This window comes from Lolium rigidum, chromosome 4 (assembly GCF_022539505.1).
Source record: "Lolium rigidum isolate FL_2022 chromosome 4, APGP_CSIRO_Lrig_0.1, whole genome shotgun sequence".
NCBI lineage: Eukaryota > Viridiplantae > Streptophyta > Magnoliopsida > Poales > Poaceae > Lolium > Lolium rigidum.
In genome coordinates, this window is record NC_061511.1 from 242,327,181 (window position 1) to 242,335,538 (window position 8,358).

The window sequence follows — 8,358 nt, forward strand, 5'->3', positions numbered from 1 at the left end:
TCCTCCTAATGTCGGTACGGATCCGGCTTACTGATCCTGGGCCGGACTTCTTCCTTCATGATCTACAGCAACTGGGCCGCCCGATGGGCCACATGTCTCATCACCATCTGTGGGCCACCCGGGCTTGCCGGATCTAGGCACTGTCGATGGTACACCCATGAAGTATACCCACAACATCGACCAACTAAAAAAATCAACAAACTTTTAAAAATAAATAGATGTGTCACAATTGAGAGAACATTGGTGTGTAGATCGAATGAACTTTTATTTTACCGACCAATAGTCAATTCAGGCCAGGATATGTGCCAAACAAAAAATCGAGATCGTTCTGATGACCATCAAGCTAGTTTTGTTTTAAATAAAACCAAGAATTCAAGACTAGCTATAGTGGAAGTAATTTTGATATTAGTACACCCGTTCCAATAAATAACTTTTTAAGAAAGCTAAATTAGCAATTTAAAAGCTAAACAAGCTTTAAAAAAGGTTTTTGTTTAGAAAAAAGGCTTATATTTTAGGATGGAGGCAATAACATGGCAACCATGTGTAGTGCCAACTTGACATCTTGATGATATGGCATGTCATTAAATAAAAAGGTGCTTGTGGTAACTAGTTATGTTAGCATAACATTAAATTTTTAAAATAAAATAAGTTTACAAGCTAATTAATACCGTCATTAGCCTAACTATAGCTCAACAATATAGAAAATTAAAATACAATGTATCGATACATCTATGGGGGAGCTACATCAATGAGGAAAGGGATGCTCACAATAATACGCCATGTGCTCCCTCTGATAGTAGTGAATTGGGTGAAGGCATAATTGCATGGTTCATGCCCCACATTTGCTCCTATTTAAACGCGAGAAGGGAGATGGAGCGAGATCCTACTTCACAAAAAAATACCACCATGCTTACATACCTAAGGTTGAGAAATGGGTAGAAGCTAGTTGTTGCTAGTGTCACATCACGATACGTAATGTATAATCGTCTTAGATTTGGTTTGAATTGCTCCGGTGGTGTTATTGAGACCCGATCGAATACATTCGTAGGAGTTGGAAGCATCGGGATTTGTGGGTGTGCTTACCCAAGTTGTCTGTACATAGAGTATCATTTTCGTCCTAATCAAACATAGAGAAATTTTCCTTCATGAGTTCATAAAGGTAGCACTACTTGGGTCAAGTGTACTACCATTTGGGTGAGTACTTTGTTTCATGTTAGGGTTAGTCACTAGGCGCCAAGTTGTAGATGGACGTGTTATCATGACCCCAAATAGCGTTCAGATGTACTCTTACGGTAGGATGCCATGCGTACGTAAAAGTTAGTGTATGCATGAGCTTTCTGAGAAACCAACAATAACAATTGTATGACGTCCGATCAGAAACAACAAAAAATAGCTTGTGAGCCGATCTATTGCGTAAATACGTTAGTTAGCTGATTCCGCAGACCTCGACGATAATCCTCCACACCTCTTTTTCCATGTTCTGATCCACGAGTTCCTCGTGGCTCATGGACAAGAACAAGGTCAGCAATCAAAGCTGCCGCACAGAGTATATGATATGGCCGCCAGATCGCGCGTCTCCCCGAGCAGCCCAGAAATTTCCAGGACGTTTCCCCATGCCCATCCCACGGACGCGCAAATGCGTCCGCGTCACGTCGCGTTGCCGCCCCATTACGCGCAACAATGGCTTGCCTAATCCAGCGGCGACGACGACACAGCCGTGTCCGGGAAGGATTCCGCTGGCGCCAGGCCACACCGGCTACCTCTCGCCCACCGCCTCCGTCCACGGCTATAAAAGGCGCCCAGGTGCGCCCCTCTCCACCCCGCGCTCTGGTCCGGTCCTCTCTCTCCGTCTCGGTGGCCCGCGCCTTCGCTCTCGCCTCCTCGCGTTTGCGGAACTCTTCCCCGTTTCTTCTACCGTTCCTCCATTCCTTTCGATCGAAGCTAGCTTGCCTCGATTTGATTGTTGCTCCTCGTCGCCCATGCCTTCCTGTCCTCGCAGATTCCTCGGCCTGTCTCGTCCGCTACCCCGCGGCTCGGCGGCGAAGGATCGGATTGGAGAAGAATCGGATTCGATCGACGTCTCTGGATCGATCGAGTTACCTGGTTTGCGACCTCTTGTTTTCCTGAGAGTGGTTCCTGCATATCCTAGTTTCGATTTGGGTCGCTCGTGTTCCCTCGTCGGTTGCAGGATTTGATTTAGTTTTGCAATTAATTGGACCTCCCGAGTAGCAAGGCGCGCAAGGGAGATTGAGGGTTGAGGCAGGTCAGTTTCTCGTGCTCGGTGAGATTGGTTCATTGGTTCCGTCACCCCCTGCGGCCCCTGTGGATTTCAGATTCCGATTCTGGATTCATGTTCCTGAGCCCCCCTGCCTATGGATGATCATGAATTCCCATCGTCCGTGGACCCGAGGTGGATTCGACGCCCTCGGTCGATTTCCTATAGTATCAGCTAACCTCGTTTGTGGGATTTGTTCGTCGGCCCCTTCTTTAGATGCAGCAGCAGGGTGGTGAACGTTCTGGAGGAATGAATCGAATCATGGAGGAGGTTTGCTCTGCTATGTCCCACGGTTATTTCGATTGGTTATTGTTCAACTACTTCTATTTTGGTATGGTCAGATGTCCCGGGTTGAAGCTGGATTGTTGGGAATTGGATTGGTGGTCGATCGGAGCCCTGATTGTGATTTGTGTTTGGATATTTCTTCTTACCTTCTCGAATTAATTCCCTACTTCGCGTTAGCATCCGTCAGTTCTGACTTCGGGACTGTCTCTGCTTCTCCAGAGATTGGAATTGTGTACGGATCGGACTGGTGATCATAGGATTGGGGATCTTCAATTCTGCGTTTGGATAATCAACCCCTCTCAAAACTCAATTTCCTCTGTAATTTGAAATATCCATCGAATCTAACTTGGGACTCTTCTGGCTCTCCAGAAATTACAGTTTGGATTGTGGACCCGAACCTCCGTTCTGCCTTCGGATAATGAGCCCTCTCTCAGACTCAGTTTACTCCCGTGTAGTTCGATTTTGTTTCCCCACAATTCTGATTTGGGGTTTCTGCTGGCCTCCAGAAATTGGAATTATACGTCTTATCGGGAGCCAGGGAGGTCTATTTTGGTTCAGCATGCTGCGGCGGTTCCTTAATTCACCTTTCTTTTCAGACTTAATTCTTCGATAATACATCAGTTATCTCCCTTCAGTAACCTTAAGCTCTTGCAGATATGGCCACGGGAGATAATTTGCTCTTTCATCGAACCCTGCCATCGTCTGCCCGATCCCTGCCTATGCCTGATTCACTAATAGCCCAAACAGAGTTTGATGAATACTTTTTTTAATTCTCTTATAAGCTCTAGCCCCCTCAACTGAAAATTCATAGGAAGGTCTCTTGCTTGCTCGTTGCAGGTTCTAGTTGCCGAATTCAAGTCGGACCTGATGCTGAGTACACCCTGTTTGAGGATATTTTAAAATCTACCCCTTTTCAATTCATCATAACTTTCCTAGCGATAAAATCATCTTACAGAACAATATTTGAACATTCAGATTGATATGCACCTTGAGGATGATCTGGAGCTTCAAACTAACGCCATCCTACAACTGAGAAAACACCGTTCTCTCTTTCAATTTCTATCACTCTTATTTGTGTTTGTTTATTTTGGTTAGTTACCTCTGTTCGTAGCTTTGATTAAGGTTTACCGTTTCTGCCCAACATGTTGCAGATCCTTTTTACCCCGGACATGCCTGGCAGTGGCCTGAAATCTGTTAAATCGTTTGGTTTGCTGTCTATCCCTTTGTAGTTTTATTCGTTGTAATGTGTGTTCCGTATTAGTCTGCTATGCGTCGCTATGCATCCTGGCAGTGGGGAGTTTTGGACCTACCTGGGTTTTGTAGTGGAGTAAGGTTAGTGTTCCGTGGGAGGTCTTTCCGCTTCATTTGTGTTCGCCTCGACGATGCATTGATTGCAGGAGTGTGGATCTTATCTGGAACTAGAGATTAGTCATCACATGGTGAAGAACCTGAGGAGGTCAGTTTCCCGTGCCCCGTCAGATCAGTTTGTTGGTTGTGTGTTACCTGCTTTCGGTGGTTACAGATGAATATACATTAGCTGTGTTACCTGCTCAAGGAGATTAGTCTGCATTCCCTGGCGTTCTCTTCTGATGGCTGGTCATGTCCCTTGATCTGACTTCGATTTGAGGCCCTGCGTTGATTATATTATATTGTAACAGCTGATCTCGCTTCTGGTATTTGTTTGTGCTCCTTGAGATGCGCAGGAAGGGCCAACTGGTTGTTGATAGATAAATTGGAGGATGGAGGTTTGCTTTACTGCTCAATGGCTAACTTGGTTTGTTATGGTTCAATGGTTATTTTGGTTTGGTCAGATACTCTGAGCTGAAGTTATGTGGTAGAAGCTGGATTGATCTATGATCATTCGTATCAGTAAACTTTTGACTGTGTTTGGATAATCATTTTGTCTGCACAATTCAGTTTAGTGCACACTAAGTCTGATTTGTATCATTGGTTCTTCTCCAGAATTGGAAAATTATGTGCAGCTGGGTGGGATTTCCGGTTTTCCTTTTTGTGACCTCACATCTTTTGAACTCCTCAACTATTTTACTGTTGAGACAAAAGTTTTCTCTGCCTTCGTTGGTAATTCTATGTTTTTGCAGACATCCATTTGAACGGTTTGTCACCGGTGGACCTGATTTCTCCCAGTCTAATCTGAATGAGGCTTACCCCTACCCCTCAGGCGTTTGGATAATCAACCCCACTACATTAATTTAAACTAACTATTCAGTACAGTTAATCTCAGAGAAGTCTGATTTTGTTTTGTTGGTGGTTCCCAGAATTCGGAATTATACTCAGCAGGACTGCGGGAATCCACCTTTCAGACTTACCTTCTTGGTGATCTATGTTTGGATAATCAGCCTCCCTAGATTAAAAAAAATCATCTATTTAAAATTTAGTCTCCTTCTGATTTTGAGTTATTGGTGATTTCCAGAAATTGCTATTGGCGGGCGGTTTTCCCTGGCATGATGGTTCCTTGTTATGACTAAACTTTGCCGTCTTTCCTTCTTTTACAGCTGAACGTTCCCGATACTAGTTTTCTCTGCCTTACCCTATCAATCCTCAGCTCTTGCAGATGCTGACTCAAAAGTGATAATTTGCAATTGGGACCCGGTGTTGCCTAGCTGAACCTTAACAACCGAGACAGGCTACCCTTTACCCACTCATCATCATCATCATCATCATCATCATCATCATCATCACTTGATGCATGCTTTAGTTTGTTTAATGAAAAGTTTATGGATATTCCTCTTGCTTGATGCAGGTTCTAGATTCGTAGTTGACGAGTACAAATCAACATGTTAATGAGTTTTAATCTATTTACAGAGCTTCTTAATCTACTATCTTTCAATTCATCATAACATAGATAACCTATCTTACATGGTGTAATATTCTAAATTCAGATTGATCTGGAAAGGTGCATGAAACTAAGGATAATCTGGAACTTAAAAGGAGTGGCACATCCTACAACCGACTAAGACTTATTGATCTCTTACACTCCTCATTTGAAGCCTATAACTTACTTCTTCTGTCTTAATGTTTGCTTTTCCAACCATGTCTTTGATTTAGGTTTTGCTTCTACCCTTCCTATGGTTGCAGATTTGTTTTCCCTGAGGCTGTGCTGGTAGTGACTGAAAATCTGTTAAATCCTTTGGTTTGCAATCTATCATCCATCTTTCTGTTTGATTCGGTTTCTGTCTTTCCATGTGCTTTTGGTCGTCTGCATGTGTTGACTACAGGATTTAGTTAGGAGTTGGATTACCCCTAGGGAAGAAAATAAATCTACGGGGAGCCAGGTCAGTGTTTTGTGGATGTTTGGTTCATTTTGTGTCCGCCTCCACGAGTTGGCTGCAGGACTGGATCTGGTCTGGAACTTGAGCCCTCTATGGCAAAGGGCGGTTACTTTATTGGTTATGGCTCGGTGCTTATGTGTGCTTATGTGATCTCGTTGAAACTTGTGAGCTGCTGGATTGGATTGCTGATAATGGGATGGACCCAGAGAAGTTACAGATTGTGTTGGGATAATTAGTCCTTCTGATTTAATTTCTTTCTCAATTGAGTGTACACCAATTCTGAAATGGATTGTTGGTTCTCCAGATATTGGACTTGCACAACTTGGCGAAGGTGCCCTATTTTGCTTCATCATGTTATCGGTGGTTTACTTTTTTTTACCTGAACAAACTTTAGCAACTTCCTTTGATAATTAACGTCCTAGTTATGACTTCATATCCCTTCATCTGCAATTATGTGCTCTCACAGATATTAAAATGGAGGATTTCGTTCTGGAACCAAAGGATTGTTGTCTATCTCCCAGCTGAGCAAGCTTATCCTATTCCCTCAATATTTGATGCATGAACAAAAAATGTACAGCAATGTCTTAGGTCCAACCTGATGTTGTATTATATCTTTTTGGAAATCTTAACACACTACCTTCTCAATTCACAACAACTTTGTAAACGTAAAAGGTTATCAAAGTGTCTCACCGAGAGGCAATATTTGGACATTCAGATTGAATTCTGGAGGTACAATGATTCTGAGGATGCTTTGGAGTTTCAATTAGATGGCACTATCTTACACTCTACCTTTGAAGTTCTTTTCTTGACTATGGATTGTTCTTCTGTTTGATTTCACCCCAAAGCGCATTTGCACGGTAAATGATAGCAGGGTACTTGCGGATGTTGATCTGATATGCATTATGGAAGAACGGTAGGCCCAACAGTCCAACAGCTGTTTCACACTTTATGGCATTTATTCCAGTCGAGAGTTCATATATCTGACTTTTGAAGTATAGGGTTATATATTTGGGCTTCTCATTGATTTGCAGTGTTGGAGGTTCTTAGTGCAAAGAGAGTTGGAAGATCTAGCAAAACGTTGGCTCATGGGGGGGTCTTTTTGTGAAGCTTCAAGCCATCAACTATGTCTGCTTTCCCAACTATTCTGACTTCTAATCAAAAAATCTTGAAGCATATTATTACTTGATTTCTTCTTCTGCGGCAGCTTACAGTTTCAACTTTCAACTTGCATTCAGTGGCATCTTCTCTTTGGTACAGCTTGAAGTCTTTAGTTGCGTGCACATATCTTCTGATTAGTAACCCTGAAGTTTATATTGGTCTCTGTTCTGTTACAACTTTGTTTGGATGGAATCTATTCTCATCTGTTTTTGGTGTGGCCCGACATAGGAGATGCGACAATTCAGTTAGAAGTCTTTACTTTGTTACCATGTTTGTTTCTAGAAGTTGGGTTTCATGCGAATATCTTCAGTTTTATCAATGCACACAGCTGTGTTTTATTCCTCTAGCAGATAGGAAGTCAGATTGCATGTACATGAGCTCTGAAGGCAGTAAAAGATCCCTACAGTTATGTACATGAATTATTTTGAGATGATGTCTGGATTTGCTGGTTTTGTTGTTGTTCATGATCACTGGTTTGTCCACTTGCCTATTTTTCTGGTCAATTTAATAGGCCAACTCACATCTAATCAGTTTGTGGTGTGCGTGGATACTGAATTTCAACAAACAGATCCACCTAATCTGCTGTCTGTCTTCACTTGTATATTAAAAAATATATTGATTAATTCATAGATCCCTCCCGAGTCCTAACTTGAGTGGATTATGTTGTTATACAGAGAGAGGTTAGCAATTGCTCCTATATATATACCAAAACAAGGCAGATGCGAAGGTTCTGAATTGGATGCTTGAACAGACTAGTTTGCAGTGAACATTCTACTTCCTCCTCTTCTCGATTAATGTTTTCTTTGTTGAATATGATTTTCGTTTGTTTGTTATTGGGTTGCATTTTAAGATTGTTAGTGCTTCTTCAGTGGGATCTGGACTGCATCTCTCGGTTTGCTGGGGAATTTCCCACTTCCAGTTTGATTGATGAATGCTTAATTAGCAACACAACTTGGTTTATCTGATGATTACTGCTGATTTCATACTGTCTCTCCTACTTGGTATCCACCAGCTTTGGAAATTAAAACATAACCTTTTGATGGCTAATATTAAATAACTGTTGGTATATTCTTTATTTTCAAAACCAAATATTAGAATCCAAGTCACCAACTTACTGTCTGCATGGATCTAGCTATTTCAGGTTCGAAATTCTATAGCTTGGTTTGTTTACTTTGGGTATCTAAATCTTACATGTACCCCCATATAAATTGTTTGTACCCCCATGTCTATTTTGTGTTATGATCTTGTCTGCAAAGTTGCATTGTGTAGTGCCTTTGATTGATCATGTGGCTTGTATGCTTTGCTGAGTGTTTGGTTGTAGTGTTTTTGCTAATCTGTTTTTTTTTTTGT

General features: G+C 42.1%; 2 long non-coding RNA genes across 2 annotated transcripts; both read left to right on the forward strand.

Moving 5' to 3' along the window:
* Window positions 1–5,604: 5,604 nt before the first annotated feature.
* LOC124707408 lies at window positions 5,605–6,560 on the forward strand. Its single transcript, XR_007004849.1, has 2 exons — window positions 5,605–6,210; window positions 6,317–6,560. It is a non-coding gene; the product is annotated as an uncharacterized LOC124707408 (long non-coding RNA).
* A 57-nt stretch (window positions 6,561–6,617) lies between these two features.
* Window positions 6,618–7,472, forward strand: LOC124707406. The gene is made up of 2 exons (XR_007004848.1): window positions 6,618–6,763; window positions 6,882–7,472. It is a non-coding gene; the product is annotated as an uncharacterized LOC124707406 (long non-coding RNA).
* The last annotated feature ends 886 nt before the right edge of the window (window positions 7,473–8,358 follow it).